Source organism: Pyxicephalus adspersus, chromosome 7 (assembly GCF_032062135.1).
Source record: "Pyxicephalus adspersus chromosome 7, UCB_Pads_2.0, whole genome shotgun sequence".
Lineage (NCBI taxonomy): Eukaryota > Metazoa > Chordata > Amphibia > Anura > Pyxicephalidae > Pyxicephalus > Pyxicephalus adspersus.
Genome location: NC_092864.1, coordinates 61508294 through 61521197, shown reverse-complemented (window position 1 = coordinate 61521197; position 12904 = coordinate 61508294).

The window sequence follows — 12904 nt, the reverse complement described above, 5'->3', positions numbered from 1 at the left end:
AACAGGCAATATAAATAAAAAGATCGCTCACACAGGAAATAAAAATATCTATTTCCAGCAAACACAAGTAGACCGGCAGTGAGATATATACTCCACACACCCAGATAACTCCCCAGTATTCATATCATTTAAATCAGCTCTCCGACATATATTGTACATGCAGTGACTGCCTCATACATCCTTATTGCTACAGTATATCACCATACACAGTTTTAAATTGCCTTTATTAGCAGGCATGTTTTCTAATACATTGTATATACTTTTACTGTCATACAGAAGGGGATAATGGGGAAACGTACATATTTTTTCAGTTGGACCAGATCTACTATCAGTACATTGTTCTAGTACTTTATAAAAAATGGAATTACTTCTAGTATTAAACAGCAATAGTTTATATTTTGATTGGTATGATTTCCTGCAATTGATCACACCTTTCAATCCTTTCGCCTTACTTTTTCTCATTTAAGCTTTAAGTTATGAAAATATATTTTTATGATAAAGTCCCAATACAATCAAGCACTAATGGCTCATGGATGGACTGACCATATAAACAGTTAATAAACTTTAGTCAAATAATTTCTGTCACTCTTAATTATTGTCATGAGGTGCCCTTGGATTTCCTTGTATGATGCTGGGAATGTGCATTTGTATATTTCATGGTTTAAGAAATTGATCGGTGGAAAGAGAAACATACGGCCTTTAATAATGTATGAAGCTTGAGATCATAAATGGAGCATGATCAGCAAATCTTACCATCATCAATTATTGGTATTGTTCATGTGATCAGTTAGTTGAATGTTGCTTTATTGGACAACCCTTAGCTCAGCCAATCAGCAAAGGTATTGTTACTGTAAAATACAAAACAAAATCACTGTATATAAAACGCACAATATGTATGACATCAGTAACTTTTATCATTGTGTAGAGCTAAACATACATAGCTAAGTATTATACACTAATTAGGAAAAGTGACAGACCATAAATTGGACCTATGGTCTAAAAATAAACAATATTGCCCTATAAGTGGTCCCACAACATAACTTAAAAGGTAGTAAGTCATGCTGAAAAATCTTACATTGTAACTGTAACGATGGTAATAGAAATGCAGATCTTTAACATTTTCTGTTCACAAGTAGCCCAGGCAGTTTTCTGTTTTTGGGAGATGATTTTTTTGCTTTGGCTTTAGTTTCACAGCAAAGAGTTTTTTTTTATAAAACTCTAAATCTCCTGATTTTTTGGTACATTTTTTCACTTGAAATCACCCAAATAATATCTAAATGGTCAAACACTTGGCCTAAAAGGCATGTTTTATGTCTCAGTGCTGATCAGGCAGAAATGTTGGAGGTGTTTACTGCCAAACATAAGGTGGTCAGTGTAGTTAAGGCAACATGAAGAATTGCTCTTGTTTCTAAACAGCCCTAGTATCTAGAAGTATTTAGGCCTGATTAATGCTGCAACTTTGGTTTATCTTTCATGGAGCATAGGGAACAAAATAATTGACCCGTGTGGTTTGCTGAAAACTAGGGGTGCAAAAAGTCACAAAATTTAAAGAGGTCTTATAGGTTGTTTTTAGGGTGCTGTAAAAGAATGGCAATCCCGTCAAATTCTACATGGTGCAATGGTTCGTATCAAGTGCCTGTATCCAATGCTAATAGGTCCTACACTGCAGTGAGAAAGACACAAAAAACAACGCATGACCCATAAGGTCACATAACCAATGGTGATTATAAATTGATTTCCAATGATCATCTTTATTACTTTCATGTATACTATATACATTCCATATACAGTACTTAGCACAATAGCTCAATACAGAGCAGCATGGACCCTATTTACAGTCACTTCAGTATAACCATGGCATAACCATGTCACCCTATTACATTCAGTACTCCGCAGCATGCATGCCAAATACACTCTGCACACCACACCATACACCCCCCGTCCCCATTGCAACTGGGATTCTTTGTGCAACCTTTAACATTTGACATGCCCCTAAAAACACATCTATTACAATAAAGTGCCTGAATTACTTTATAAATAAATATTAAAGAAATGTACAAACTGCTTTTCTCTTACTTCTTTAATAATATGTATACATTTATAAATAAAGAACAATACGCAGAACATCACTAGTACCTATAGTGATGCAAAACTATGCTGTTTTAACTTAAAGATCCTTTGTTCCACTCATTGCAATATATAGTGTTCTGGACAAACGTGTTAAAGTCATGCCCATCATGGCAGAATTATTGCCATGCAGTAATATTTACATAGGTAGTATTAACTAGTTGATGTTTTTCCGGTATAGGCTGGGCCCAATTTGTTACACTTGGGACAAGGGATGAGGGGTGGGTGTTTAAATAAAAGGAACAATAAAATAAACATTCCCTTTAAATATAAAAAAGTTTTTAAAAAATGGCAAAAGCAATTTTTTTTATTTAACTAAATTTATTTGACATTTTCTGAAGCAATTTAAAACAAATACTGCATCCTTAGGTATATATTTAGAGAAAACTTTGCTGACCATTGTAGACATGCTAAAATCAATGTAAAAATGCTTGTGTGTACCTTTTAACTTTCATATCAGTAATATGGGACCCATATTTACCCTCATTAATTAATAACATATATAAGAGAACATCTTCAGCTTCCTGTTCCACCCAAGCAAGAATACATATTGATGGATATATGATCAGGTATTGGAGAACATTTCATGCTGGCTTAGACAATCCCCTGGGATTGTATTTAAGGGCTCTTTGGATGAGAAAGGAGATAGATTGCAGGGAGTTGTTCTCCCAGGGGGGTATCTGAAAGATATAGAGGGGGTGGAGAATACATCATTATGTTTTGAGTGAAGGCTAAGGACAATTAGTCACAAAAATGGCACAGCTATAGGAACATAATATGATTTGTCAATTGTCAAATAAAGGTCTATGTCTCGTCTCATCAGCAGAATGTTAACTTGGTTATGATGGACAAAACTGACATGAACGCATGGCTTTTAACATCAGCTTTTTCCTTTTATTGCCTGAGGGTCTTGTCCAGAAAATAGTCAGTCGTCTGCACTACTGCACAATAAATTACCCATCGCCCTATAATTATGGTTTATGGTGATGTCAGCAGTAGAAATCCTTTCTGTTAGCAACATACAGAAAACCAGTTGGAATGATACTTGTCCCAAATTCATACCTAGAAATGTTTATGGTAACAGATGGGAGCAGACAAAACGCCATCTGCTTGGGAAGAGCCTATCTCACTGCTTATTCATATGTCCATTAACTTAACCCTTTGGCTTTTTAGAGATCTGTCAGAACAAGTAAAAATGATGTTTTGCTGAGAATGCAGGCTCCGTCCAATATAATGTATTGTCTGAATATGAGCAATCAATGACATTTTGCAGTCAGAGCCCAAATGTGGTGTTAAGAGCATGTGATCTCAAGTGAGAATAATTGGAAAAAAAAGGTTCAGCCTGCTAATACATACAGGGGACAAACTTTACCCATTCACCATCCAAACTTACTCACGAGAACACATTTCAAATATTAGCATTTGCTTTTAGTATAGTTTGTCAGAATGATTTATATTGTTTACTTTCTATCTATACTCATACAGTTTTAATAGGAAAAACATTTATTCTAACAAGTTTTATATACAGGTAGTCCCCGGGTTACATACGAGATAGGGACTGTAGGTTTGTTCCTACAGTTGATTCTGTATGTAAGTCACAGGTACCATATTTTATTAAATGCAATTAGGACAGATGTTTGTCTTAACATATTATTAGGCAGTGTGGTTTCAGTTAATCACAAACAAAGCAAAAAAAAACATTATGAAGCCTAGAAATTCATTAACTTCTGGAGCAAGCTGAGCTTTGATATGCAAAAAGAAACAACTGCAGAGTTTGTCTTGGTCATTAAAGAGTTACAAGAGGCTGCAGAAAGAGCTCAGTCCTTAAGATCACCCACAACCTCAGCTTTGTTTAGCAAAAGATTTCTTCTGCAAGTCATGCAAACCGCCCCCTCCTCCCCATAAAGCCTCTGTCACGCACACGAGAGAGCAGGGAAGCCCCGTTCGTATCTAGGAGTCATCCATATGTTGGATGTTCTTAACTCAGGGACTACCTGTATATCACAAAATATATAGTGCCATATAAATATATATATATATATATATATATATATATATATATATATATATATATATATATTTAGTTTTTATAGTTTTTACGATAAACAGCACATACTGATTATGGCACATACTTACCTTTTATTTTTTGGTTTAGTAGCAATGATGGGTCCAGAATCCGCTGCATCCCCAAAGCTGCCATCTTTGTTGATTTTGACTTTATATTTATTGGGTTTAGTTCTGCTTTAACATAAATTATACCTATTAGTGCCGACTATAATAATGGATTACATTATGAACAATTTTGGTTTCCCCTTAAGGAATTTACCAAGAGCCAAAATACCTCAATTTAATATTCTGTCATCTTTTGAATACTGGGTTGCATAGAAGCTACAAGGTATCGAATATGATTCATAGTGGAAGTGAATAGGTTTGGCTTGCCTTTCCCACATCTAGTATACAGAAGTGGAATAGCAGATTCCGTTAAAGCACAAGTATGCCTTTAAATATTAGATTAAAGGACTATTTAAGGACTGTTCATTTTCTTCTAACTAATTTTTGCATGTGCAAACCAAAACATTTCCACATTTAGACATTTAGAAATGTGTATTGTGCCTAAACAGTACCCTGAAAATGCCTGAAACTCCTCCTGAAAACTAGCAGTGCATTTCCTGTATTTGTGACTTGGCACTGTTGTGTCTGAAGACCCATAGCTGTAAATGTGTAGAGGAAGTGCAAAGACACTGCTGCCTCTAATAGATTTCGAAAGTGTCGAAGTGACACTGGGGAGAACAATAATACTGGTGACCATTACTCTACCCTCTGTAGTGCTCTTTTACAACCTAAAAATTTCTCTAAAAAAATGTGAAAATCAGACCTGGGCCAATCACACCTGGTATGCAAGTGTTACCACTCTGCTCGCTGATCATCTGTTCAGCAACCTGCAGCATCACCAGCCACTCTTTAGCTGTGAAGTTTCACCTCTAAGACTGTGCAAAGTTGAAGGGGATTTTTAAGGGTGTGGTGCAGCAAAATTCCCCTCTTACAGCAACGTAGTCCAGTACCCACTGGGGTTACAGGCCCATTAACCCTTGTGGGGTGCTCAGGTGAAAAACAGGAGACACTCTGCACCCTAGCCAACCCTGTATCACCAGTAAGGGGGATGCAGCTCTAACAGCAATCTGGTATATTAGCAATAAAAACTATGCACTACAGCAGTGGTCCCCAACATTTTGTATGTTGCGGAGCACCTAATGCACGGACTCTGGACCGCGCATGTGCGGGGTGCTGTGCTACAGACCCAAAATAGTAGACTGGCCAAAACCAAAAAGAGAGGCAAGCACATATGTTTTCACATTGCTTCATTATTACTGCATTATGTGTAGCTCTACCTTAAAAAAACTTCATTTTTACTGCTTGAAAAATCCAAATGAAAACTTGAATCCAGCCATTCACTAAGAGCAGACATCCAGTGCAATTGTACCCATCACCATGAGACTCATAAAGCCATTAGAAAAGCCCCGATTCAGCTCCTGTGGATGTACTGATGGCCTTATGGTCTAATCTAATCTGTAGTAAAGGAAAGAAAGTTGTGAGAATAGGAACATAGCCTAGAGAGGTACTGAGGATGCTGCAATTTTCACTGCAAGTGTCTATTATTAGACAATGTGCCTATTTAACTGGACATAAACTTATAACTGGATGACATTTATTAAATATTGTCTTTTTTTATTATAAAACACTGACATTTATTCATCTTTTAGGGCATCATAGAGACATCCATTTGTCCTCTATTTTCCTTTAGAAAAAAAAAAAAAAAAAAAAATATATATATATATATATATAAATATAGTGAATCTAAATTTTAATGTGTGAGCACAATTTTGAGGAGAGGACATATAGTTGGATTTGAAATACGTTGTTGTAGAATATATGCTGATTGTTTAAATACTGTTCATTACTATGAGTCTTATTTACAATTTCATGTTATCAGACAGTGGACATACATATTGGTGGTTATAAGTTATATTTATGTGTATGGATGTGATCATTTGGATATTTTGTACTTTTTAAAGAACTTATATTGATGCTGTGTGATGCCTTAAAAATCTCATAACAGTTTGATTTATACATACTTATACTTATGTTTATATGGGGATATAACATCAATTTTTGATTTATATGGAAATGCCTAAACTTTACTAACAAGCTATAGTTGAATTAACAACTAATCACATTCCTGTTACTATTTGTAAACTCTTACAACTGTCAGTTGAGTTGGTAATTGTAATTTAGTTTGCATTGTACCAGCCATACCTGTACATGTCAGGAAAAATTTAACAAATTAGTATTTTCTTTAGCAATGGGATTCGAAATCACTCCATAAGTCAAAAAGAGCATTGCTTACTGATGCCTACTGGCCTTGGTACCCTAGTTGGATGGAAGGAAATATAATGAATTGAATGAAAACCTAATGTATATGTTGATATTATGGATGGGGTGGTAAATGCTAGAGAGGCTTTTGCTCACCTATCTTTCCTAGTGTCCTAAATAACAAAGGTATCCCTCAAAATCATTCAGCAGAAGATGTTAGGCCTTTATCAAAGGAAGAGTTTGTAAACTGATTGGCAGCGAATGGTGCACAAGGATTACAGATAGCGAGGATTCAATTTAGGAACACTTGGCTAAAAGTTTACAAAGTTACGGAATTTACCCATTTTTCATGGATAGGCTACACAGGAAAATGATTATCTACACTCATGCCTTTGTTTAACCAACCTGTAGTTGTTTGTATTACAGTCTATCATAATTTTATTTTGTTGTAAACATCTGTTGCTGCAGCGGATTAGGGATCAAATGAGGTTATTTAAGGAAATAAAGCCGATGAATGAACAAACTGGGAAAATGTAATAGAAGAGGCCCAAGTGACTCCATTTTGTGGTCAAGGATATCTATTTTGTCCTAGGAATGTTCATATCCTGAACTTTATTCAACAAAGTTCTTTTGTAAGAAGAAATCTGACGGTGGTGTGGATGGGGATTTTGGTTATTGTCCCTCCTGACAACCTGTTTATGCCAAATGTTTCCAAGAAATTCTGAAAATTAAATGTAAACCCTTTGCCCAAGGTAGTCACTTTGCCCTGAATTGGCATTTTTAAAAGTGTTTCTTTAAAGGAATGTGTAATAGTTTTGGACATATTTTCTGTATTTATTTTTTCTGATAAGGCTCAAAAATAAAAATATACATTTTAGGTAGATAGGAAATATATAGAACAGATATAGACTCAGTTTAAACCTTATAAACCTGAGAAATGATGATAATATTGACCCTGGCTATCTATAGTATCCCTTTAATGTGCTTTTGATTTTCTACTGTCATTCAAAGTGCAGGAACATAAAATATAAGCTGCTTACTTAAAAGAAAAGCTATTAGCAATCTACACAAGTATATACTGTATGCAAAGACCTGAGAAGCTTGCCAAAGCACACATACTTGGAGTATGGTTGGAATTTATAGAGGAAGTACTTTAATAATTCAATAGGATGAGCATAACACGTCTCAGACACTGGATGTATAGTGCAGTGCTTCAACCTAGTTAAACAGCAAGGGCAAAACAAAGAACATTTCACTGATACCCATATATATACTTCTCTATTAGTAGAGCTTTGCTTTGGTGCATGTTCACATATCTTCTACCTGAAGTTTGTTTAAGAAAAAAAAGGTGCAGCACCGCCCCCACCGCCTAGGCGATCAAGAATGAATGGGAGCGCAAAGTCCTATTCAGCTCTTGGGTGCTCCGACTGCACATGCCGGAGATGCTCGAGCATGCGCAGAAGTTGCCTTTTCACGCAAAGAGAAAAATTTGCCAATCTCACACATATGCAGTGACATCGACAAACTTGTTTTTCATCCTACGTTAGCCGATCTCGCTCCTGGTTCGGGTGACGTAGGATGAAGAACCGGGTAGAAGAGGAGAAAATGGCGGCGCCTGGAGCACCGGCAAGAAGAAGACGAATGCCAGGATGACGAAGGACCCGATGCAAGACACCTCCGGATAGATCAGACTGCCCTATAGGATTGAAGGTAGGTGTTTTGGTTTTTTTTTGGCAGTTTTTAGTTCCTCTTTAAGTAAGAATGCTTGCTGAATATCGTAAATTGCCTTATAGGAAGTAAACCTTTTTACTATGTGCTCTCCTAATAATCAAGTAGAGTTTCATAAATATTGGGGCAATGGAGCCAAATGCCCTCTGGGGAGAGGGAATCATTGTGTTCTGTTGTGACCAAAGTGGGTTTTTGAGCTACTTCACCACTTCCCCTGAACTAATTAAGTTCCAACTTGAGCTCATTTATTGGTTCAGTAGTTCTCCTGTTATGACGTTGTGTTCTTTTAAAATATAGTATGAAACACGTACTTCCTGGTGAAAATAAGTGACTTAATTCAAGGCAGAAAGACAGAATTGTAAATGTACAGCCTTCGAAGTATTGTACAAGTGGGGTGAACCTGAAGTATCTAAAAACACAGTTAATAAAACATACTGACTATGACCAGATCTAATATAGGTTTGCTGAATCACCCAGGTTCTCCCATGATAGGCTATCTTCTCCAGTCTTGGAGAGCTTTAATAAATCATTCCCATTACAACTTCCTCTGATCACACATGCTGTAATCACAAGCAATGGGTCACCATAAGAAACTACTATATACCACTTATCCCAGGGAGCCATATGAGACAACAATAGGATTAAGTTTCTCGGTACCACAAGATTAACACTGCCCATGTAGTTTAGCTCTGAGAGGTGATGGATAGCAGTACATATGTTGGGAGTGGGTGGCATGTCCAAAGTCCAGCCCAGGGGCCAATTGTGGCCTATGTTCAGATTTCCACCGGCCCGCAGCCTCTGGGACAGGGAATCACCTACGTCATTATAGTGGGCGTGTGCTGAACCCTGAGTATGTGCTGAATGGTCAGCCCCCACACATTTTCACCTCACCAAATCTCTTTGCACAAAGTGTGGACACCTCTGTTCAACAGGGCTCAGTTCTGTTGAACTATGCTTCTGAGGTGCTAAAAACACATTAATGTTTGCCTGCTCTTTTTTCCCTTGTCTAACACACTTGTATAGTTTTCCTATCGTGCATTGAGTAATTGTGCACCCTTCTGAGAATGTCAGTTAGGCATAATTTCGTGTTACGAACCATTGCCTGAACCTGCTTTGGTCACCATCAGGGGTGTTAGAATCAATAAGCAGCTGAGCTGTTTAGCTTTTTGACACTCCACTTGGACAAGTAGATCCATTCTTGTAGCATGAATCAACATGCGGGGCAAACAAGATCATTGTCACTTCCTACCCCATTGTTAGATTGCTAAATGTATAATGCAGCTCTATGGTGAGATTGAGGTGAGCAGGGTAATACAACAGGGCCAGAAGCAGCAAGCACAACAAATACAAAGGTCACACAAAGCTTTAACCAAAAAAACGAAATAACTTTGGAGTTGTGTATAGCAGCAGTAAAACAAAATGAATAAAGTATGTTAAAGAAAAACAGGAGTACACATTGGTCACAAACATTACACAATGCATTGTGAGCTGCAATTTATTAACATAATAATAACTCATAAACAAGAAATGTACCATATTGCACAACATCTCTTAATTGGCACCATACACCCAAAAAATAAAAAGATCAACACATTTGGCTGCCAAAAAATACCACCATGTGACACTGTTATTCCAAAAGTATTACATGACACAGGGACATATACAAGTTTACAAGCTGCTTACACGTGAAGCAGAGATGGTTGAATCAGGAAATGTGATTCACTTTGCCTTGTGTGCCAATTATATTTAAAGAGTAATTTTAAAAGGTTAATTTCACCTGTATATTTCACATTAGAGTAAAATTAAATGGAATACAGATCCCAGCAGAGTGGGACAAGATTACATTTTTTTTTGCTTTTTCATTTTAAGGGGAATTCTGGTAGAATCCGACCCTTTGACCTCATGGTCACATCAGCAATCAAGGGGTAATGAGCAAATATTAGTTATTAAAAATGCACCCCTTACTGTGTATACTGTGAATGTGTTCAGTGCCTTTGTGATTTTTCATGCCATTGGTAAAACATCACATGATTCTGCCTAATTCATTTCACTTTCTTGAAAGTAAAGATATTTAGTCAGTCAAAAAACTAAACTTTGAAACTGCATCTTTCAGTTATTGCATTTTTAGCAAACTGTTTGTATGCTGGAAACCCATGTGTATACTTGCCAAGGCTACTGAATCTCACCATGTCAAAGGTATGTCAAGACTCACTAATGACTCAGACTGGTATATCTGAATTCATTTCCTAGCAATGTCCAAGATAGGAATGCACTCCTTACAGCAGAATGACGTTGTAATAGAGGACCAATGCTTTAAATAACAAACATGGATTGTGGAACTCATTGACACAGAACATGAAGTCAACAGCTCTCCAAAATACAACATTTTTGCTTCACTTTAAAAGCTGCCACACTGTCACAATATGTTGAAACGTATGGTATGTTTTTTTAGGATGTTCAAAATCCCTTTCTTAAGGCAACATGCATACCTAAAAATTTGACGTCAAGCAGGTCGAGAGACAGGTAAGTATTCTTACCTGCCTGATTTTAAAAATAGTTCAGTACTCAAGGAAATAGTTCAATACTCAGGAGTTACAGCATCCTAGTCCAGCCAATTAAGATGGCTGAAGATTAGAATGTGAAAGAGAAGAAGCGTAAAAATGGTGGTGCCCGCAACAGAACAGGGAAAGATGAGCATTCCCAAGGTTTAGTTCTGATTTAAATTTAATATCTCAAGAATAAAATGGAAAATAATCTGAGGAATTCCCAGAGTTTGAATATTTCATCTGAATATTATAATTATACAGTGCCATCCTATTACACAGTGCTGTACAATGTCCAAAGTCATGACACTGTCCCTCAAAGGGGCTCACAATCTAATGTCCCTACCATAGTCATATGTCATCTAAGGCCAGTTTTTTGGGGGAAGCTAATTAACTTAACTTATATTTTTGGTATGTGGGAGGAAACCCACACAAACACAAGGAGAACCTGAAACTCCATGCCCTGCCTGGGATTTGAACCTCTGAGCCACCGTGCTGCCCACAGAATCTGGATAGTTCTTTGGACCCATCCCTCCATACTTCACTCTTCTGCAAACAGTTCTCCACACCATACAACCCATTCTACTGAGACCTGGGCACCGTACATTTCACTACACTCAGTCCTGAAGAAGAGGAGAAAGAAAAGTGTCTTTTTTGGCAAACTTGTATTGTTTAAATATATAAAATCCTTTATGGGAATCGAATGTATGTTTTGTATATTATTTTTCTTTTGCATATTGTTTAGAATAAAGGGTTTTATATTTTTAAACACTACAAGTTTGCCATAAAAGCCGCTTTTCTTTCTTCTCTTCTTATGTGTCAACTGGCTTGGCAACTACTTTAGTAGAAATTGAAGCACTCTCCTCTGGGATATATCTTCTTTCCTCTCACACCCAGTCCTGAACATTGTACTCTCTAATACCCTCAGCACCCCACAGTGCACATCATTCTACTCATACCTGTGCACTACATATTTTTTAAAAAAAATCTTGAAAACCTATGGTGTCTCCCTAATAATAAAATCAGACCCTTCTCCTGACATAGAACCTGAAGTTTTTTTTTTCTTCACATGGAGAAAGATTCTGGCATAAACATTTATATGTATGTAGGATATTGAAAGGTAAGAAGGGTCATTTGTGCTCCCTCTTACAGAAGAATCTTTTTATTGTCTATGGAGTAATGGTGGAGGTGTGGGTAGTGAAAACTTAATTTTCCTCTAGATTCTCTTCTGGTCTTCCATCTTTTCAGTCAGCCATTTACATTGCATGGGAATGATTGCTATGAAATTCCTTAACATGGTATATACTACGTTTTGCAAACAAATATGTTTCTACAGGGACATCCACAGGAACTTTAAGCTGGGTGGTGGCTGACTTTGCCACAGTAATTTGAAGCAGATATGTGTTTACATTCTCAACATTTTTTTATATCAATTTTTTTGTTGCATTTTAGTGATGATGATCCTCTTTGAAACAATTTCAAGACAGGCCTCTAAGCCAGCAAGGGGAGAATTAGGCGGGGGCCAACATGACTGTGGGGGGAAGGCTCAAGGGTCATATGATTGTAAAAGGGAGGTAGGGCTGGGGAAACTGGATGTTGATAGGTGTGATAAGAAAACAATGGTTGGGTTGAAAAATAGACTATAAAGGAGGGTGTAAAGCTACATACACACATGAAATAATTGCCGTTTCAGAAGATCTTTCACAATCCTTTCCAACGACTAAGGATTAAGATTGTTCGTCACACGCCAGATCCTTGTCCGATATCGTCCCTGAGCCAATTATCGGATGAGAACCATTGGACGTTTGTGCCCAGCCTTAGAAATGGGGATAACACAATTGACAAGAGTAGGTAAGAGATTCCCCCCCTCCCACCCCTTTAATTTCAGGGTTTGGGAGGTTAAATAGGGTTGGTGGTGTGAGGTCCTCTGGGGGCAGTGTGTTCGGGGAGGTGTCTTGTTAAACGTGATGGAGTGTGGAGAGCCATTTATGGTATGGGGTCTCCAGGACGATGTAACTGGAATGTTCAAGTGGTAATGTCTGGTTGGTTGCTGGGTTGATATATTTCCTGAGGCTGTGTAGTGGCGCCTGGGAGCAAGAGGTGGATATCAATCGGAAATGAAAATATTGAGTTAA